Consider the following 23,428-nt stretch of genomic DNA (forward strand, 5'->3'; position numbering starts at 1 on the left):
CAAAGTAAGTAAATGGGGGAGGAGAAAATAAGTCATACGGTGGGGGTGATTTACATGCAGCAAAATCATAGATACATTCTTTGTGAATACATTTACAATGTCTGAATATATTTAAGAAGGAGCTAGATAGATTTCCAGACACAAAAGGCATCAAGGGGTATGGGGAGTGAGCGGAAATATGGTATTGAGATAGAGGATCAGCCATGATCATATTGAATGGCAGAGCAGGCTCGAAGGGCTGAATGGCCTACTCCTGCTCCTATTTTCTATGTTTCTATGTTTCTATGTCACTAAAACATGGCAAGAGCAGCATCCCCCGTGATGCAAGGCAGCACTGTGATGTGAAAGGTGATGGTTAGTTTTGCACATTTTATTTGGTAAATAGAGTACAGAGCCTAGGTCAGACCCCATCTGGAGTATTGCGTTCAGTTTTGGGCACCACACCTCAGGAAAGATAAGAACATAAGAACTTAACATAAGAAATAGGAGCAGGAGTGGGCCATACAGTCCCTCGAGCCTGCTCCGCCATTCACTAAGATCATGGCTGATCTTCCACCTCAAATCCACTTTCCCACCTGATCCCCATATCCCTTGATTCCCTTAGATTCCAAAAAATTTATCGATCTCAGCCTTGAATGTACTCAACGGCTGAGCATCCTCAGCCCTCTGGGGTAGAGAATTCCAAAGATTCACCACCCTCTGAATGAAGAAATTCCTCCTCATCTCAGTCCTAAATGGCCAACCTCTTATCCTGAGACCATGCCCGCTAGTTCTAGACTCTCTAGCCAGGGGAAACAGCCTCACAGCATCTACCCTGTCAAGCCTTCTCAGAATCTTATATGTTTCAATGAGATTACCTCTCATTCTTCTAAACTCCAGAGAGTATAGACCCATTCTACTCAATCTCTCCTCATAGGACAATTGGAGCTTTCAAGACTGAGATCAATAGATTTTTGTTAGGTAAGCGTATCAAGGGATATCGAGCAAAGGCAGTTAAATGGAGTTGATGTAAAGATCAGCCATGAGCTAATTGAATAGCGTAGTAGGCTCAAGGGTCTGAATGGCTGACTCCTGTTCCTATGTTCCTACATAATTACCGTAGCAAAAGCAGAACATTTAAATTAATGCGTAGCAGTGAATACAGACAGTACTCTCATTGAGGGTTTCAGATACCTCATAATCAATAAGAACAAAGGTCAAACAGTTTACAGTTATCATGTAAATCCGAAATGATAATCACAGCAATGTATTCTTTAAAAAATATACATCCAGTATCAACTTAGAGCTGGTGGGGCAGTTTTATTTTGTTTTCGCTATAGGTTAGATATTGCAATCCATCACATCAGTTGCAGAGTGTTTGGGCAACTGAGTAGGCCTTAGACGTCTATCTTGCCCACTTCATCCGTCATATAATTTTTGGCTTTGAAAATTATATGGACACAGGGTGTTCTCACTCAAAGCGTGCGAGACCCTTATTAATGCCCCAAAATTCAATAAATGTATGAAAATCACTGTCAGCTGCAATTCTCAGCACTTTGCCAGGAATAAACTGACAGCTTTGCAATCCTATATAAAATGGGCACTCTTGGGAAGGTACATTTCCCTGTGTACTGTTCCTGCAGTAGATGAAGTTTGTTTATTCGTGCTTTTGCTGCATTTTTACTGTACTGCTACATTGCTTTCTGCTTTTGCTAACCTCTTGCAATTTTTTGGACCTTTTTCCCCCCGGTTTTTCCATGACAGTGATGCTGACTGCAGCAATTTAAGTTGCAGCAATCAAATGTCTGATGGTGGCAGCTCCTCTGGATATTCTTCTTCAACTGAGAGATTTGGAGGTGGAAGAAGATTATCTGAGAAGCATCAAAGGCAGGTACAAGCACATCAGAGGTGTTCTGCCCGTAGCTCATCCCCCCTCCCCCTCCACCCACCCACCTTAACCCAGGAACTGGATTTATAGAAGAACAAAGATAGGTCTGCATTTATATCACACCTTTCTCATCCTCAGGACATCCCAAATCACTTCACAACCAGTGCATTACTTTTTGCTGTATGGTCCCTGTTGTTTTTATCGGCAATATGTGCAACCATGTAGACCAAAGCAGTGCTACCTGGGCATGTCAGAATAGATCTGCATTCACCACCTGCCTTCCTCAAGGGAGGCAGTTGCTGAATCATGCATCTCCGTCAGCAAAGAGATAACATCTATCACAAGGGATGGATCTTCCGGTGGCTGTGAAGGGTACAACAGCTTTGAATTTCTATGCCGCTGGATCATTCCAAGCCACCACAGATGATATCTCCCAGATAAGCCAAGCTGTTAAGTCAAGATACATCAAGGAGATGGCAGCAGCACGAAAGGGCACTTTTACCAGATAGCGGATCTTCCTAAACTGCAGAGTATTTATGTGGCCATCTGGCCCCTACCACTAACCTCATGGCATGCATGAACTGAAAGGGCTTTCATTCAATTATTGTGCATGCCGTCAGTGACCAGCTAATGCAAACTAAAGCTTTGGTAGCAGTCCTAACACATTTTACGCTAAGCCCCATTATTTGAGGGAGGAGATTATTGGATGGATAGCACCTTGAGGACCAAGGATACTCACTGAAGCCTTGGAGACAGCCATGAGCAAGAGCAGAATGATAACATAATAAGGCACATGGCTCCACCAGGATCCTTACAGAGATAGAGAGGGGCGAGGCCATAACCAGATTGAAACATGAGGATGAGAATCTTAAATTGGAGATGTTGGGGGACCAGGAGCTAATGTAGGTCAGTGAGGACAGGAGTGATGGAAAAGCAGGACTTGGTGTGGAATAGGATACGAGCAGCTAAGGTTTGTGGCGGATGGAGGATGGGAAGCTGGCCAGGAGAACATTGGAATAGTTGAATCTGGAGGTGACAAAGGCCTGGATGAGCGTTTCAGCAGCAGATAGGCTGAAGTAAGAGCAAAAGTGAGTGATGTTACAGAGGTCAGAGTAGGCAGTCATTGTGATGGAGAGGATATGGGGTCAGAAGGTGCACTCAGGTATGAATAGGATGACGAGATTGCAAACAGTCTGGTTCAGCCTTCACTGGCTGGGGAGGGGAGACTCCAGAGGTAACAATGTGAGGCAGGAAGAGAAACCATTGCTGGAGATGCTCTGCTAATGATCAGATAGTAAAAGTGGAACCAAGCGAGGGCAGTCCCACAGAGCTAGACAATGAAGGAGAGGCGTTGGAGGAGGATGGTGTGGTTGAGTGTGTTGAAAGCTGCAGAGAGGTTGGGAAGGGACAGGGCACCACAGTCACAGTCACAGAGGATTCCATTTATGACTTTGCTTAGGGCCATTTTGGTGCTGTGGCAGGAATGGAGTTGCAGGAAAGTTGGGTGCAAACTTAGGTGGCGACAAAAGATTCAAGGAGTTTGGAGAGGAAAGGGACATTGTAAAGGGGTGGTAGTTTGCAAAGACAGAAGGGTTGAGGGTGGTTTTTTGAGGAGGGGTGATGACAGTGGTTTTGAAAGGGAGGGCACATTGCTTGAGGAGAGGGAACTATTTACAATTGACAGATTAGAATGAGGTTGAAGAAGTAGATAATGAAGCTGGTCTCAGCCAGCAAGACTAATGTACCAGCCACTTATTGACAACACATTTACTTCAGTGCCGAAGCTACTCTGCATAACCACAGCTCTCCACTTGTGCACAAAGCAATGGCTCAATAAGCACTGTGCCCACCATTATCATCTAACCTTTTTTTTTATTCGTTCATGGGATGTGGGCGTCACTGGCAAGGCCAGCATTTATTGCCCATCCCTAATTGCCCTTGAGAAGGTGGTGGTGAGCCACTATCTACCTACCGCAAATACTATGCTTGCCGATGTTTCCATCTGTGCTACCTTATTCTGCCCTGTCAGAAATGAACTCTATGAACTAAGTTGAAATAAAGTGCAACCATTTTATTTGCCAGAGGTGAGCAGTGTATGTGCTGCTAATGTTTCTTATACGGCTACTTCCCCTTGGTGACAGTGTATAATGCGTGTCTTCTACGACCTAACCCAGTGCTCTTTCTAGGAGAGAGGGGTAGCTGTGGTGGCTGGTTGCTGGCTGTCAGCAGGTGTCTCTCGGGATGAAGATGGCCCTCTGCTGAGTTATTAGATATCCCTGCAGTTGCTGGCGCCATAGTTACTGCTGCAGTGGCTGCTGGTCTTGCCAGCTATCTGGCACGTTTTCTGTCAGTTGAGGGGGCTAGCTGGATGGGATAGAAATGCTGTTACCTTGAGAGACAGCAGCCTTACCTGCACCTATGCATGCTATGCTTCCAGTTGGTCATCACTCCCTCAGCATGTCCAAGCATCTGTGTGAGAAAAGACCAGCACTGAGGTTTATGAATCCTTGTACCAAGACTCTCTTAAACCAATCCACCTACATTGTGAATGCAGACCCGAGGGCTTCCTATACTCAACAAGCCCCAGTCAGAGCATCCAGGAGATGCGGTTGGACTTAGGGTCTCTAGCCCCTATTTTAACTCGGAGCCCGTTCAGGACGGGTGGGGTGCGGGGAGGAGGCAAACCCCAACAAAGACTTAAGCGCGAGGCCATTTTAAATCCTGGGCCCCTGTCTACCTGCGGCGGGCTGTCCTCCCGAACGGGTTTCCTGGTAAATAAAAACCGCATTGGGCGGGAACGCGTCGGGAATGCGGCACAAACCCTCTGCCTGCCATTTTAACTACCTGCCCCCTTCACTCCAGGCGGTCTGGGTTAATATCAGGGCTACTCTCACTGGGGGCTCTGCTGATGATATGCTGAGCAGTTGACGTGCGTTCGATAGGGGAGGCCTGCAGTTCTGTAAGGTATTCATGCGCCACTGTACACACACGGCTGGTGGAGTCTTCCACACTTCGGCCAGACCTTGCAGTGCACTTTGCACATTCTCAAGTGACTGCATGAAAGAAAAAAATGAAAGGACTTGCATATATATAGCTCCTTTCACCCCTTACGGCCAATTAAGTACTTTTTTGAAGTGTAGTCACTGTTGTAATGTAGGAAACGCGGCATCCAATTTGCGCACAGCAAGTTCCCACAAACAGCAATATGTTAATGACCATCATAATCACTTTTAGTGATGTTGGCTGAGAGATAAATATTGGCTCGGACACTGGGGGGAATTCCCCTGCTCTTCTCCAAATAGTGCCAGAGGATCTTTTACGTCTACCTGAGAGGGCAGATGGGGCCTCAGTTTAGCATCTTGTCTAAAAGATGGCGCCTCCAACAGTGCAGCACTCCCTCAGTACTACACTGGAGTATCAGCCTAGATTTTGTGGGAAGTGGGAATTGGAACCCACAACCTTCTGACTCAGAGGCAAGAGTGCTACCAACTGAGCCATGGCTGGCAGCCACTGGCACTCGGCTGGCAGCCACTGGCACTCAGATGGCAGCCTTCCTCTGTATTCAGGCCCAGTGAGGTACGAAAATCTGACCTCAGCAGTTGAGGAAGGCCTGCTGACTAGTTGGTACCCAATCCCCTGCTGCTGCCTCCACCTACTGCTCCTCATAAACTGAACTCGTTAAATCACCCAGAACAGATGTGCCTGTGCTGGTGCTTGTGCATGTGTGAAAGAACAGAAAGGTTTCTAAGGTTTCTAAGGTTTCTGCGGCTTCAGTCAAACTGCAGCAAATTAAGAAGAATTTTTTCCTGGCCTCCGATGCCCAAGTACCTCGAGTAGACTTACCCTGGCAACCATGGAGGGAACGGAAAACTTCTTCCTCATTGATCTCAGAGCATTCTGAATTTGGAGCTGGCATTATCCTCTCCATATAATGTGTACTGGATGCAGTGAGGAGCATGCCCCCCTACCTCAAAGTGATCAACCCTCCATTGCTACACTTGTTTCAACAGCACTTCAAAAGGAGCAGTGCGATTCACATATTTTCCATCTTCATGATTTGCTTTTGGAAGTAGTAGTTTCTTTCCGTACAAGCTGCTCCCTGTAGGCCCACCAGAAGTCCCGCCAATGCATTCAGTGTGCTCTTTGCACCTGGGCTAATCAGCTCAGGGAGAATAAAAAAATGATTTGGCTTCATGGTAGCATGCCCGCCTCTGAGGTAGAAGGTACAGGTTTCAAGCCCTGCTCCAGACAGTCCCACTGAGTGGAGACTAGAGCTCCGGTTCCAAATTCTGGGTTGATATCCAGTGAGATACTCAGGTCCGGTGGGTGTGACTGGCCCCACACTCCCCCATTTAATGGATTGTGGGAGCCCAAAAAACCCTCCTGCCGTATTGGACATTGAATTTAAAATTCTCATCCTTGTGTTCAGATCACTCCAAGGCCTCGCCCCTCCAAGGCCTCCCCCAGCCCTACGACCCTCCGAGAACTCTGTGTCCCTCCATTTATGGCCTCTTGTACATTCCTGATTTCCTTCCCCCACCTTTGAAGGCCGTGCCTTCAGCTGCCAAGGCCCTAAAGTCTGGAATTCCCTCGCTGAACCTCTCTACCTCTCTCTTCTTTAAGGCACTCCTTAAAACCTACCTCTTTGACCACCTGTCCTAATATCTCTTTATGTGACTCGGCGTCAAATTTTGTCTGATAACTCTCCTGTGAAGCACCTTTGGACATTTTACTAAATTTAAAGGCGCTATATGGAGTTTAGAAAAATGAGAGATGATCTTATTGAAACATATAAGATCCTGAGGAGACTAGAAGGGGTAGATGCTGAGGGGATGTTTCCCCTTGTGGGAGAGACTAGAACTAGGGGCCACAGTTTAAAAATAAGCGGTCTCCCATTTAAGACGGAGATGAGGAGAAATTTTTTCTCTCAGAGGGTCGTGAGTCTGTGGAACTCCCTTCCCCAGAGAGCGGTGGAGGCAGGGTCATGGAATATTTTTAAGGCTGAGTTAGATAGATTCCTGATTAACAAGGGAATCAAAGGTTATAGTAAGTAGACGGGAAAGTAGGGTTGAGGTCACAATCAGATCAGCCATGATCTTTTCAAATGGCAGAGCAGGCTCGAGGGGCCGAATAGCCTACTCCTGCTCTTAATTCGTATGTTCGTATATAAATGCAAGTTATTGTTGTTGTAGTTGCGGAGTCACCAACCTATTGATTGGTATAAAGATGGTTACGGCCATGGAAGGAGCATTCACGTCAAAGCCTGTCAGACTGTTCATCAGCCTGCGATTCCTTCCAATACGTCACACTGGTCCAGAACTTACTGTGAAAATAACAGCGCCCACTGTTATTTGTCCAACAGCAACTTCCGGCAAAAACACATGCACAGTTAAATCCAGAAATTGCTGTCCGAGATGCGATGCCCCTCCGTCAGCTTCGCGGAAACGGCATCTCGCTGTCTGACTCATCATTCACCTACATTGAACGGCGTGAAATTCCTGTACTTACGTGACAGATACGGATTAAAGTCCCCACAAAAAGCTAGGGCTTGTCCATTACAATCTAAGTACCCTTTTAACGACGTAATAAGTCTTAATTACTGCCAAACAACCGCACTGGCACTGAAAGTTTACTTTTAAAAGTGCACAGTCTCATTCTTTCAGTTTCCAATTGTTTTTGGAGATTTTTTAAAAAACTAAATAAATGAATTTTTAATTTTCCTTTCTGTCCCTTTTTTCTCTCTCTCTTAATCCAATCTTTCTTTCCCTCTTTTTATTTCGCTTTCTGGACCTGATTTGACATTGAATTCACTATTCTGACTTATACTTCCTGCTTCAGACTCGCAGTAAATTCTGGCCCATTATTCTCCAAGGGAAGACTGTGAAGATATGAAAGACAAACAAACAAATTATGGAAATGAGTTGACCTTGCAATGTCCATTAGGGTCAGCCTTTAAAAAAAATGTGCCCCCAGCTACCCTTATGAAGAAAGAACGAACAAATTTGCATTTATATAATGTCTTTCAAAGGTATTAAGGGATTTGGAACTAAGACGGGTAAATGGAGTTGAGGTACAGATCAGCCATGATCTAATTGAATAGTGGAACAGGCTCGAGGGACTGAATGGCCTACTCCTGTTCCTATGTTCGTAAGTCCTCGGGATATCCCAAAGCACTTCACAGCCAATGAAGTACTTTTGAAGTGTAGTTACTGTTGTAACATGGAAAGAATTCTTCTTCAAACAGTGAGCATTAGGGTAGCTGGATATCAGTGCAAGACTGATCAATGCAATCTCAGTGAAGAGTTAAAGATTAGGGCCTAATCACTGGAAATTTCCTAGATTTTAATGTGCAGTTGCTTCCCAGGAAATAATTCATTTGTTTTTATCTGCAGAACGCTGCTGCTCTTTAACATTCCGATCATGCAGATTTCTGAGAACAGCATTAAATTCTGATTAATTGGAAGTTATCCTTAAATCTCACTTTTGTCTTGTTAATTACTGATAATTTTTCTTTTATTTGTTGCGGAATTGCATCCACTTAAGTCACAATTAATAGTTGCAAAATATTTTTGTTTGAAGGAAAACAGCAATACGTGCATTAAGTAAGCATCTGGAATCCAGTTTGATCAGCGCTAAGTATAGGCAGGTGTCAATAAAGGGTCGAGAATTTTTTGTAGTGTGCTCTCATAGATTATAAATTTGAAAAACATATTTATGTTGATGCTGGGTAATGCAAAACACAACTATAGCCTACAGATTTGAAAGTAAAGAAACTACCTCCAAGCACTAACTCGTAACATTCGCAGATTACTTTGATCACAGAAATCCTGCATAGCACAGCAATTTTTTAAATAATATAATAATTCATATGATGTCAAGCAGTGACTGAGAAGATTGCTAAGACAGGAGAACACTGCACTTATCTGTTTTAATACCGCACAGCTGCGAAAATACCAGCATCTGCATACGTTTTGAGTTTACTTGAATGCGTAACAATTTTGCCAATGATTCCTTAGCCTGTGGCGTTTCTGAAAATTGTTCATTCCATCTGACTTGTGCCCACAGCTTCTAACTGCTGACTTCATTCAGTCGTTGACAAGTGCTGTACTCTTGAATCCTCATCACTCTGATTAAAGACCTTGTCTGGTTGGTGTGTCGTGTACTGTATATCAGAAGAGATCAGCAGCCAGCCTGAAATTCAGCTGATAGCAAAACATGCACGCCAAGCAGGATTTCTCAGGTAACTGGCAGAGCAGCAGTAATGAGTCACACTTAAGTAATCAACTATTTTACCAATAGGTTCAACATCGTAATAAGAAAATTATGTTGATGGTATTAGCTGTATTAATTACAAATGTAAGATTTAAGTAGCAGTATTAGAATGCACATTTACAACAACAAGTTTGCATTTATATAGTGTCTTTAAAGTAATCAACATACCAAGACACTTCACAGAGAAGAAATTAATGCTCAGCCACAGAAGAAGAATGAATGAAGGTAATCAATGGAGTGGTCAAAGAAACAGGTTTGAAGGTGGAGAGAAAAATAACAAGGTATAGAGGGTTAGGGAGAGAGTTCCATCAAGTAAGGCTGAGATGACTGAAGGTTTTGCCACTAATAGTGGAGTGGAGGAAGGGGGACTTGTGCTAGAGGACAGCATCAGAAGACCAAAGGCTTGGAAACAGAGCTGGAGGAGGTTGCCCAGGGCGAGGTAGTATGAAATGAGACCATGAAGGGATTTGTAAATGAGCACAAGGATTTTGAATTAAATGCATTGGGAGGACTGGGTGTCAGTGGAGGTTGGCGAAGATAAGGGTGATGGGTGAATGGAACTTAGTGCAAGACAGGACACGAGTTTTGGATGAGTTGGAGTTTACGAAGGGTGGATCTTAGGAGGTCAGGAAGGTTAGTGTTGGTGAAGATGAGCCTGGAGGCCACAAAAGCGAGGACAAGGATTTCAGTGGCAGTGGGAGTGAGATAGGAGTGGAAGTGTACAACATTGTGGAAGAGGAAACAAGTGGCGATGGACTGGATATGGGGTTGGAAGCTCAGCTCAGGGTCAAACAGGACACCGAGACTGCACACTGTTGGGTTCAGCCTAAACTGGCAACCAAGGAAGGAGGTGGAGTCAGACGCAAGGGATGAAATTTTTGCAGGAGCCAAATAGGATGGCTTTGGTCTTAGAAATGATGCAATCACAATTATTAAAATAAGTGCAGCTTTAAAGCATTTGTTGTGGCTTGTTTCATGGTTGTATATCTACAAAATTAAAGAATGCATTTGCCAATAAATGGAACCACAATAAGTAAATTAAGTCTACTGTGCTCTGTAGATTCAGAAAGTGATTTTGAAGCTTAAGCAAATGCACAAACAAACATTGAAGCTCGTACCGCCAGAGTGTGCTGTTAAACAAATTAAGACAAGAAAAATGAAGCACGGGCAGCTGGAGATTATCAACACAAACACAGAACTGGAACTGCACCTGCGCAGAAGTGCAAAAAGAAATGGATTAGCTAGACGTATAAACACCAGTGATCCACACATCCAGGGTGCTGCTGTCGCCCAAAAGGGCAAAGGATTCTGGGTGGACTCACCCATTAATAAAATACCCAAGTATCGGCCAAAGTGCAGAAGCCAAAGCCATGGCATTTAACAGAGTGGAATCAGAGAAATTGAAGGCAGGCTCCCCAACCCTGCAAAGGTGGAGGCATTGAGCTCTACCTACCTCACCAGTAGCTGAAAGAAGTTACAAGCATTTAGTCTACTGGGCAAAGAAAGAACAATAAAAGGGAAATAAAAAGAAAACACAACTGTACCCAGCTCTCCCCCCCCACCTCCTGCAGTGGAAGTTAGGAAAAGGGGAACAAGGGCCAGAAATTAATGGAGGGAAAATCATGGGTTGTACACCAAACTCCTGATATGTACTCACCCAGAGTAAGCTCTGTGTGGGATCACAATTTTGTAAAATAATAGATTTGTCAAATTTTGTCATTAATTTTTAATCTTAATCAGAACCAATTAAAAGTTCCTCAGGGCAGTGTCCTAGGCCCAACCATCTTCAGCTGCTTCATCAATAACTTTCCCTCCATCATAAGGTCAGAAGCAGGGATGTTCACTGATGATTGCACAGTGTTCAGTTCCATTCACAACCCCTCAGATAATGAAGCAGTCCGAGCCCGCATGCAGCAAGACCTGGACAACATCCAGGCTTGGGCTGATAAGTGGCAAGTAACATTCTCGCCAGACAAGTGCCAGGCAATGACCATCTCCAACAAGACAGAGTCTAACCACCTCCCCTTGACATTCAACAGCATTACCATTGCCGAATCCCCCACCATCAACATCCTGGGGGTCACCATTGACCAGAAACTAAACTGGACCAGCCACATAAATACTGTGGCTACAAGAGCAGGTCAGAGGCTGGGTATTCTGTGGCGCACCTCCTGACTCCCCAAAGCCTTTCCACCATCTACAAGGCACAAGTCAAGAGTGTGATGGAATAATCTCCACTTGCCTGGATGAGTGCAGCTCAAACAATACTCAAGAAGCTCGACACCATCCAGGGCAAACCAGTCCACTTCATTGGCACTCCATCTATCACCTTAAACATTCACTCCCTTCACCACTGGTGCACCATGGCTGCAGTGTGTACCATCTACAAGATGCACTGCAGCAACTCGCCAAGGCTTCTTCAACAGCACCTCCCAAACCCGCGACCTCTACCACCTAGAAGGACAAGGGCAGCAGGCACATAGGAACACCACCACCTGCACGTTCCCCTCCAAGTCACACACCATCCTGATTTGAAATATATCACTGTTCCTTCATTGGCAATGAGTCAAAATCCTGGAACTCCCTACCTAACAGCACTGTGGGAGAACATTCACCACACGGACTGCAGTGGTTCAAGAAGGCGGCTCACCACCACCTTCTCAAGGGCAATTAGGGATGGGCAATAAACGTTGGCCTTGCCAGCGAAGCCCAAATCCCATGAATGAATAACAAAAAAACACTAATAGTATCTTTAATATCTTTCTTTGTCTAAAGAGATATCTAATATCATTTCTAGTGAAACAGTATAATTGCCATCTCTACGAGCAAACCAGTTATCACCGTCAGTAATAGGCTATAAAATGTGGCATTTTGAAATGGATTGTGATTGAAGCTGGTGATGAATGTGTACAAGACATTGGTTCGGCCACAACTGGAGTATTGTGTGCAATTTTGGACAACCTCACGTGGAAGCCATGGAAAAGGTGCAGTGCAGATTCACTAGGATGATACTGGTGATAAGAGGATATATTTATGATAAGCGATGTGAAAAATGAGGGATGTATTCACTGGAGAAGAGAAGGTTAAGGGGGAATCTGATAGAAGTGTTGAAATTCTGAAAGGGTTTGAAAAAGTAGTTGCGAAAGATTATTTCCAATGGTTGGGCAATCAGTAACAAAGAAGGATAGAACTTAGGCATTGATTTTAATCACAGGGCGGGATCATTCTGTGCGAGGGGCCTGGGTGAGCAACAAGCTCACATGCCGAGGCTCAGAGAGAATTTAACTAAGGTCACTGCCAACTAGGTGGGCCTGCAGATAGGCTTGGTGGAATATGGCAGGTATGGGCAGTCTGGCTTTGGTACCTTTTTAAAAAAAAATTGTTCTTGGGATGTGGGTGATATTGGCAAGGTAGCATTTATTGCCCTGCCTGAGTGTATTTAGAGGCACTGGAGTCAGGTTGGTTGGGGTGGGAGGTTTCTCTCACTGAAGGAATTAGTGAGCCAGTTGGGTTTTTACAACATAGCCATTAGTTTATTGAATTTAATTACACAACTTGCTATGGTGGGATTTGAACTTATGGCCTCTGGGTGCTAGTTCAGTACCATAACCATTACTATACAGAAGCTATCGCCTTATCAAGCCTTTTTTCATTTTGTACCACATCAGCTATGAAATACTATTTGTTGGACAGTCACTTCCACCAGCATTGTCCTCTGCAGATTTGTTCTGAACTAGTACAATCACTTGCTGTCCTCGTTATAAACTGGAGTTAAGATCACACCATGCAGGATATGCGCACACATTTAATGCAGAGGTACAGAAAGCAGAGGGCTGAAATGAAATGCACACTACAAGGAATCCTAACCGGCTCCTAGCATCAAACACCCACAAGAACACAGCTACTGTCAATGGACCAACTATCTGGATGTGACAGCAAACATTGGATGTAATGCCTGCAGTTACCCAGGGAGCTAGTCAGTTGTACCATCACATGGGATCTGAAGTGTGAGGGCAATCCTCAGCACGTACAGATCTGCTTGTTGCTCTTAAAGTGATAATGCCCTGAATTTTTATGCTTCAGGGTCATTCCAAACTACCAAACAGATTTGACGGGAGTGAGATGTTCCATCATGCAACGATGATTCTCGAATAGCACTGGGGCCCTGTTAAGTGTGTACCTTGTTATGTGCACTTCATCAGCTTCATCCTGGATCACAATGTCTTCACCTTCGATAACCAGTTCTTTACCCAAACACACGGAACAGCCATGGGGACTAAATTCGCACCCCAATAGGCCAACATTTTCATGCACAAGTTCGAGCACGACTTCTTCACTGCACAGGACCTCCAACCAACGCTATACACCAGATACATCGACGACATTTTCTTCCTTTGGACCCACGGCAAAGAATCACTGAAGAGACTACACGATAACATCAACAAGTTCCATCCCACCATCAAACTCACCATGGACTACTCCTCAGAATTGGTTTCATTCTTGGACACACGAATCTCCATCAAAGACGGGCACCTCAGCACCTCACTCTACCGCAAGCCCACGGACGACCTCACGATGCTCCACTTTTCCAGCTTCCACCCTAACCACGTCAAAGAGGCCATCCCCTATGGACAGGCCCTGCGAATACACAGGGTCTGCTCAGACGAGGAGGAACGCGATGGACACCTACAGACGCTGAAAGATGCCCTCGTAAGAATGGGATATGACGCTCGACTCGTCGATCGACAGTTCCGACGGGCCACAGCGAAAAATCGCATAGACCTCCTCAGAAGACAAACACGGGACACAACCAACAGAGTACCCTTCGTCGTCCAGTACTTCCCTGGAGCGGAGAAACTACGTCATGTTCTTCGCAGCCTTCAACATGCCATCGATAACGACGAACACCTCGCTAAGGCCATCCCCACACCTCCACTACTCGCCTTCAAACAGCCACCTAACCTCAAACAGACCATCGTTCGCAGCAAATTACCCAGCTTTCAGGAGAACAGTGTCCATGACACCACACAACCCTGCCACGGCAACCTCTGCAAAACATGCCAGATCATCGACACAGATACCACCATCACACGAGAGGACACCACCCACCAGGTACATGGTTCATACTCCTGTGACTCAGCCAACGTTGTCTACCTCATACATTGCAGGAAAGGATGCCACGGAGCATGGTACATTGGCGAGACCATGCAGACACTGCGACAACAGATGAACGGACACCGCGCAACAATCGCCAGACAGGAGGGTTCCCTCCCAGTCGGGGAACACTTCAGCAGTCAAGAATATTCAGCCACCGATCTTCGGGTAAGCGTTCTCCAAGGCGGCCTTCGAGACACACGACAACGCAAAATCGTCGAGCAGAAATTGATAGCCAAGTTCCGCACCCATGAGGACGGCCTCAACCGGGATCTTGGGTTCATGTCATGCCACCAGCGAAAAAAAGTTATCTGTTTTTAATACAACTGGTCATTCTCTCTCTCTCTCTCTCTGCCTTTCGGATCTCTCTCTCTCTCTCTGTCTCTCTGTCTTAGTGATCTGACCGCTTGTGCATTCAGTATTCTTGGATGTAATGTTTCCCTGTCTGAACACCATCCATTCCTTTGATTGCTGTGATTATCTCTCTGCCGAGGTGTGATAACGGGCAATTGGAAAGATTATCTGTAATCACCAGGCATTGTTCTCTGACTATATATGCTGTGCTTTTATGGAACCCTGCACTCACCTGATGAAGGAGGAAAGCTCCGAAAGCTTGTGATTTCAAATAAAGCTGTTGGACTATAACCTGGTGTTGTACGACTCCGTACATTTGTCCACCCCAGTCCATCACCGGCATCTCCGCATCATAGCCAAGTCAGTATTTATCCAGTAATCAAGGCTTCTTTGATATTGGTAGTTGTTCAAGGGTGCAAGGCATCATTCATCGCACACATCTGCCAATTCATGCTCCACCAGGCTAAGAAATGCCCCACAAAAATAGAAAAGAGCAGTTTCCAGTCAGTGTGGAAATCCTGTGTCATATCAGCCCAAGGTTTCCTAGGAGCAGCCGCACAACTGTTACATCCCATAATAGTTCAACATTCAAGATCTGTTCCTTAGAGATGGCAAACTGGATCAATGTCTCCTGGGGTTCTGGCAATCCTCTTCAACCTTGGCCAACAAAATTTCAACATGATTGGCAAGGGAGCATTTATTGCCCTGCTTGAGTGTATTTGGAGGCACTGGAGTCAGGGGTGGGAGGTTCCTGTCACTGAAGGACATTAGTGAGCTAGTTGGGTTTTCACAACATAGCCAGGGCCGAGCAGCGCTACAACTGGACTCATGCCAAAATCAAGGAGCTCATTGAATTCCCCCTAATAAATATCACATTTGCTATCTGTGGCTACAGCAACAGGTAGCTTATAATTCTATTGGTTAATTAACTAAGGGATCCCACCTTATTAAGTAGTGCAGTGAAGAGTATGGCCTCAATATTAACCCCCCCCCCCCCCACCCCATCCCACCATGGAGAGGTAGGACAATTCATTAACTTTTAAATTGGGCTCCCACAGTGCAGTTTTGAGCCCGATTTACAATTCACTGCTGAAAGCCGGCAGTGAAAGGGAGGCGAGAGCTGCCAGCACCACAAGGTAAGTGCCTTTTCCAGCACTCCTTCTGGGCCAGGAGGAGCAGGAGTGTCCCCACACCCTCAAGGGAGCCTTCAGCATCCCCCGTGCCGATTGCAGCATCTCTCTTCCCCCCTGCTGCGACCGCCAACCTCCCCCCTCCCCCCACCCACAATCAGAACATTATCCCTTCCGATTGCCGGGGCCGACCCCAACGGTCCAGGCTGCGGCCTCCTGCCGCCCGTTTTCCCTCCTGGCTGCCGGCCAGGCTGTCAATTCGGCAGGCTGCGGGGCGGGAGACGGAACAAGAAAATGATAATGAGTTCCTGCCATTAAATTCGGCAGAACCTCTGTGTCCCTGGCCTTCCAGGGTCTTTGACCATTTTCGGCCTTCTCCTTACCCTCCACGCAAATACCGGGACCGTGTCTTTCTAATAAGACATTAAACCCAGGTCCCGTCTGCCCTCTTAGGTGGATGTAAAAGATCCCACAGCACTATTCGAAGACGAGCAGGGAGGTTGCCCCCAGTCTCCTCGCCAATATTAATCCCTCAACCAACAGTGCAACAGATTATCAGGTCATTATGTCATGCTGTTTGTGGGACCTTGCTGTGCGCAAATTGGCTGCTACATTTCCTAGAGTACAACAGTGATTACACTTCAAAAGTATTTCATTGGGTGTAATGCACTTTGGAACATCCTGAGGTTGTGAAAGGCACTATATAAATGCAAATTCTTTCTATCTATCTATCTATCTATCTATCTATCTATCTATCTATCTATCTATCTATAAGAACCGTAAGAAATATAGGAGCAGGAGTAGGCCATACGGCCCCTCGAGCCTGCTCCGCCATTCAATCAGATCATGGCTGATCTTCAATCTCAACTTCACTTTCCTGCCCTATCCCCATATCCCTTGATTCCCCTAAAGTCCAAAAACTGTATATCTCAGCCTTGAATATACTCAACGACACAGCCCTCTTATGTAATGAATTCCAAAGATTCACAACCCTCTGAGTGAAGATATTCCTCCTCATCTCAGTCTTAAATGGCTGACCCCTTATCCTGAGATTATGTCCTCTAGTTCTAAACTCTCCAGCCAGGGAAAACAACCTCTCAGCATCTACTCTGTCAGAAGCCCCCTCAGAATCTTATATATTTCAATGAGATCACCTCTCATTCTTCTAAACTCCAGAGAGTATAGGCCCATTCTACTCAATCTCTCCTCATAGGACAACCCTCTCATCCCAGGAATTAATCTAGTGAACCTCCGTTGCTCCGCCTCTAAGGCAAATTTATCCTTCCTTAGATAAGGAGACCAAAACTGTACACAGTACTCCTGGTGAGTTCTCACCAAAGCCCTGTACAATTGTAATAAGGCTTCCTTACTCTTGTACTCCAAACCCCTTGCAATAAAGGCCAACATGCCATTTGCTTTCCTAATTGCTTGCTGTACCTGCCTGTTAACTTTTTGTGTTTCTTGTACCAGGACACCCAAGTCTCTCCGAACACCAACATTTAATAGTTTCTCACCATTTAAAAAAAAATTCTGTTTTTCTATTCTTCTTACCAAAATGAATAACCTTACAATTCCCCACATTATACTCCATCTGCCACCTTCTTGCCCACTCACTTAACCTGTCTATATCCCTTTGCAAACTCTTTGTGTCCTCCTCACAGCTTACTTTCCCATCTAGCTTTGTATCGTCAGCAAACTTGGATACATTACACTCGGTCCCTTATTCCAAGTCATTAATATAGATTGTAAATAGCTGAGGCCCAAGCACTGACCCCACTAGTTACAGCCTGCCAACCTGAAAATGATCCATTTATGCTTACTCTCTGTTTTATGTCCATTAACCAATCCTCTATCCATGTTGCCCCCAAACCCATGAGCCTTTATCTTGCATAACAACTTTTTATGTGGCACCAATACGATTGCCTTTTGAAAATCCAAATATACTACATCCACTGGTTCCCCTTTATCTACCCTGCTAGTTAGATCCTCAAAAAACTCTAATAAATTTGTCAAACACAATTTCCCTTTCATAAAACCATGTTGACTCTGCCTAATTAGACTATCTACTTACATACCTCCTTCACTGTGCTTCTCAATAGAGACACTGCATTTACTCTCTATATGACCATCTCCCTAACATGGTCAGTGGGCCTTAGTGGTCACACAGCTCACCACCCTGAAGGTCAGCATCCACGCACACTCTCCACAATAGCGGAGAAGATGGAGGTATCCAACTCCATCGCTCGTGGAATGGTGGCGTAGATAAGTGTGGGAATGTCTGCGATGGAGAGAATGGTAGCCTCCATTGAGCATCAAGCATGGCTCTCAAATGAGTCTATTCATGCCATGACAACAGCCGTACAGACTCTGGATGCTAACACATCTGCTTCCTTAAACGGGCAAACAGATACTTTAGCCATGACCTTAGAACACGGCACATTTGCTCACCAGCCTGCTGTCCTGATGTTGCACTGGCCCGGGAAAGGGACGATGGTGAAAGGAGACATGGAAGTGGGGACTCCACTCAAAGTGCTTCCATGTCTCACCCATTGCTGCGCCCCCCACCCCCACCCAACCAGTACCTGCAATGCTGCCTCCTCTCCCGAAGGCCGAGTCTGCCCCTGCACAGCTACAGGTGGAGCAGTCCTTGGCGGGGCCCTCATTGGCTCTAAAACCCAGAGGTCGTAGGCAGAGAGCATCTCAGCAGACAGGGCAGGGATCTGAGCAACCTGCCACTACCTCTTCTGAAGCCACAGGGGATGCACGATGTAGAAGCGGTAGGAAGAGAAAGGCTAAGCAATTGTAATTCACCAAGGATATGTACAAGGGTGTTTGACGGAATGTCATGTTGTTAATTTATATATTTTTTTTGATCATGCCATGTTATAATTCTCACCACCACTGCCATGTCTTGGCCATTCTTGAGTCCCTTTTGTGTATTCGCCCTTTCATGTGCTTCATCATGAATGGCAAGACATTATGCCACTCATTGGGCGTGTGTGCAATGGGTGCATGTGTGGTTGAAGGGCTGTTTTGTGCAAAGGGAGGGGGGGAAGTGGAGGGGCGGAGGTTGGTGGTGGTGGTTGTTCCAGATGTACTAAGTATTTCAAAGTCTTCAATTTGTAGATCTCATTATAAGAGCCTGTTAGAGATGAGGGAATCCCTGGCTTCACAGGCAGCTATGTGTGCTGCTGCTCTGGCAATGGGTTCCCCATCTTCAGTTTCCTCCTTGTCCTCGTCCTCCTCCTCCTCTTCTTCAATGTTGCCGGCAGATGAGGATGCTTCATGAGCGTATTCTACCTCCTCCACCTGTAACCCTCTCTGCAACGTTATGTTGTGCAGGATGCAGGACACGATGATTATTCTGCACACCCTCGCTGGCGAGTACTGAAGGGCTCCCCCAGATCTATCCAGGTACCTGAAGCGCATCCTCAACATTCCTACGGCTCGCTCACTGACAGACCTGGTGGTCATGTGGCTCTGGTTGTATCGCTGCTGTGCCTCGTAGGTGAGGTTTCTCACAGATGTCATCAGCCATGTCTGCAGGGAGTATCCCTTGTCTCCAAGCAGCCAGTCCTTAAGTCTGTCTTGTGTGTGGACGAGGTCCGGGATGTTGGACTCGCGCAAAATGAAAGAATCGTGGCAGCTGCCAGGGAATTTGGCACACACGTGCAGAAACCTTTTCCGATAGTTGCACACCAGCAGTGCATTGATGGAGTGATATTCCTTTCGGTTTATGAACAGTCCTGGCTCATGTGCAGGTCTTTGGATTGCTACGGGTGTGCAATCAATTGCTCTCTGCACCCGTGGGAAGCCAGCCAGAGAGTTTGAAACCCACTGCCCTTTCAGTCTGGCTGATATCGTTGCAGGGGAAGTTGATATATTTGAATGCCCTGGCAAACAAGCCATCCGTGACCTGTAGCATATGCTTATGTGCAGACGACTGACGGACCCTGGAGATGTCACCAGTGGCACCCTGGAAGAATCAGAGGCAAAGAAATTGAGAACAGTTGTGACTTTAACTGCGACGGGCAATGTGTGGCCACCAGGCCCAGCTGGGAGCAGCTCTTCATGAAGGAGCGTGCAGATGTCTGTGGCCACCTGCCGACTCAATCTCAGCCTGCGTAGGCACTGCTCCTTAGAGAGGTCCAAGATGCTCAGCCTCTACCTGTAGACCCTCCTGTGACCTCGGCCCTTCCATTGGTCCCTCTCTGCTCTTCTCCAGATCCTTGTTGTGCACCTCTGTCTTGTGCAACTGCAGATCCCAGAACTGCACGTCACGCCTGCCACGGATGGTAACGTGCCCCCCTCAGATGTACTGTGGAATAGATCCATTGCGCCCCCATCCTGATCGTAAGTTTGAGCAGCTCCAAAATGTAGGTAAATTTGTCTGAGCACAAGAATTCTCAGTCTCAACGAGGAAATCTCAGTCTAAACACAAAGAACTCCCAGCCAAAGGTAAGTCTGAGAGAACTGAGTGCCCAGCTGCTATACCTCACCTTTTATTGAGATGTGTCAATCACTGGTTTAAATGAGCTTCGACTGCAACTCGCCTCCGTTTCTATGGCATGTTTCAGAAGCCACGGGAGACATGTTCAGGAGAAGTTAAATCCGTTTCTGTTGCAGAATTCACAAAAAGTTAAGTAGCTCAGGTGTTTCAACTACCTGAATTGGCCCTTTAAATATCGGCCTGCCAACTTTAAGTGGCGACGAGTCTTCCGTGCGTCTGTTGTGAGCGCACGTCCTAACGCGCCTGGGTTAAACTCAGAAGTGGGCACGTTGGAGCCGGGATGCGGTCCCACTCCCAAAACTAACTAATTTTACTGCTCACCCACCCTCAACCCACCCGTTCTTGGGGCTTAAAATGATGTTTTTTGTTTGCCTTTCAAGAGCAATAGTAACCTTATACAAAAGAGACAGGAAAAAGGAAAACAGATAAAAATGGAATGATATTACAATAAATGTCAAGTATCAGTCAAACTACCTCAGTAAACTCTCTGTGAAGCATTTGGACCATGCTACATTTATAGGGTAAACTTTTACAAGTTGGTGCTACTGACGCACAGCTTCATCCATCAAGACTGCATATCGGGAATTCAGGCATGGAAGTCAACATCACAATCTTGCACCAAATCAACAACAACAGCAACTTGCAGTGATATAGAGCCTTTAACGTAGTAAAACAGCCCAAGGCGCTTCACAGGAGTGTTATCAAACAAAATTTGACACCGAGCCACATAAGGAGAGATTAGAACAGGTGACCAAAAGCTTAGTCAAAGAGGTAGGTTTTAAGGAACGTCTTAAAGGAGGAGAGAGAGGTAGAGAGGTGGAGACGTTTCGGGAGGGAATTCCAGAGTTTGGGGCCTAGGCAGTTGAAGGCACGGCCGCCAATGGTGGAGAGATGAAAACTGGGGCTTGGAGGAGCACAGAGATGTCGGAGGGTTGTAGGGCTGGAGGAGGTTACAGAGATAGGGAGGGTTAGGCCATGCAGGGATTTAAATACAAGGAATAGAATTTCTGACTTTATATTACATAGTGTTTAAAAATAGCCAGAGTTAAACTGGAAGGTGTCTTGCCTAACCAATTTCAAAATGTGGTTGTCTGATAGACATAGGCCAGACTGTTTGATGTGTAAATTAGTCAGGATACAGAGGCTGTGTCTTTGTGCACATTATGTGTGATATTCCGACTTCTCACCCGCCAACAGCGCAGATCAGAAATTCAGACGTAAGCCCCCCATGATTTTCAGACTGTTAATTTAAATGGTCGGAAAATCATGCGCCCAGATTTCCAACGTGTGTTGCCGGCCGCTTATGCTTCCTGCTGGAAGTACAAAGTTGGCAAATTATCCCCACTGCCTCAGATGTGGCAAGTACAAGGCACAGGTTTCGACTCGCAGGCAATGCATACTGCTCGTGGAAACCCCCTTAAGTGCTGCGAGACAATTTGCACCATAACAGCAATATACTACGGAAGTTATCTCAATATTAGTTATATAAGATAATGAAATGGCTGGATTATGTTCCTAGTGATAGATTATTTCAGTTTGACAGATTGGGGAGGATATGGGGACATGCATTTAAACTACGCAAAAGTAGGAATAGACTGGATGTTAGGCGGTTTTTCTTTTCCCGGAGAGTGGTGAGCCTTTGGAATACATTGCCAGCTGGTATGGTGGGTGCTGACTCTCTGCCTTCAAGAGGGAGCTAGACCAGTTCTTCACTGGGGCAGAGGTCACATCATATAGAACTGGATTACCAGTCAACATATCCATAGTCAATGTGATCTCCTGGACTGGTTTCGATCGCTTGAGGGGGTCGGAGTGGAATTGCCCAGATTTTGGTTTCCCTTATTGGCCCTGGGTTTTTCTGTCTTTTTGCCTCTCCCAGGAGATTACATACTTGCGGGGGTTTGGGAAGGGTCTAGTTATGATGCTCCTGGCATCACGAGTGTAGGGCAGGCTTGATGGACTGGCTGGTCTTTTATTGCCCGTCATTTTCGTATGTTAGTATTACCCTCAGTTACCCACCCACAAATCTTCCAGTAGACCTCACAAAAATACACTGGATTAATGTAGCATCTATCTATATAATAAACGCTTTGCACCTGTAGGAATGCAGCATGTAGGTCCCTCTTTCTTTTCTGATTGGCTTGTGCTAACCATGTGATACCATCGGTCATATGATTTGCAGGGACTAATTGGATATCTGGGTATTACAACCTAGTTCAAAAATAGAAGGCAACCATTACTCTTTCACACAAACTGAAAATAGTTTAAATAAGTCTGAGCATTTAAAAATTGTAACTGATTAAGCTGAAGTAACTGTATGCATTCAAATATTCAACTAAGCTGAAGGCCAAAGCCTGATTAAGCCATGGGGCTCTGGCCAAGCCTTGGAGTCAATTTATGAGCAGTCAACTGGTGAGACTTAGTCAATTATAATTTTTTAAAAAATGTTATTCTCAAAAATAATTAGTATATAAATTTATAGAATATATTTAAAACCTTGAGTCAATTCTGTGTAAACTTTTCCCCATTATAAATTCCTTTGCTTACATTTAGAATGAAAACTGCCTATGTAAACTTGATGTGGAGATGCCGGTGATGGACTGGGGTTGACAATTGTAAACAATTTTACAACACCAAGTTATAGTCCAACAATTTTTATTTGAAATCTACAAGCTTTCGGAGGCTTCCTCCTTCGTCAGGTAAATGTTCAGGAGCTCCTCGAAGCCTACGCATTTATACATATAGAACAATACATGGTGTTTACAGACTGCCCCTGCAACTGCCCATTGCCAAGGCAATCACCGTGTTCAGACAGAGAGGTGTCACCTACAGAACCCCCAAATACACATTCAACAAAAAAACAAACAGGAAAAAAAAACAGAGAGAGGCAGAAACATCCGGAAGGCAGAGAAAGCCACCTCTCTGTCTGAACACGGTGATTGCCTTGGCAACGGGCAGTTGCAGGGGCAGTCTGTAAACACCATGTATTGTTCTATATGTATAAATGCGTAGGCTTCGAGGAGCTCCTGAACATTTACCTGACGATGGAGGAAGCCTCCGAAAGCTTGTAGATTTCATATAAAAATTGTTGGACTATAACTTGGTGTTGTAAAATTGTTTACATATGTAAACTTGTCACTC

General features: G+C 45.5%; 1 long non-coding RNA gene across 1 annotated transcript in view; it reads left to right on the plus strand.

The window, feature by feature from the left end:
- LOC137301892 (uncharacterized) overlaps window positions 1-23,428 on the plus strand; it is a 98,525-nt gene that overhangs the window by 57,100 nt on the left and 17,997 nt on the right. The window contains exon 2 of the long non-coding RNA XR_010958387.1: window positions 8,933-9,107. This is a non-coding gene — a long non-coding RNA (uncharacterized lncRNA). The remainder of the gene's footprint in view (window positions 1-8,932; window positions 9,108-23,428) is intronic.

The sequence above is a fragment of the Heptranchias perlo genome, chromosome 34 (assembly GCF_035084215.1).
Source record: "Heptranchias perlo isolate sHepPer1 chromosome 34, sHepPer1.hap1, whole genome shotgun sequence".
In the NCBI taxonomy this organism is placed as follows: Eukaryota; Metazoa; Chordata; class Chondrichthyes; order Hexanchiformes; family Hexanchidae; genus Heptranchias; species Heptranchias perlo.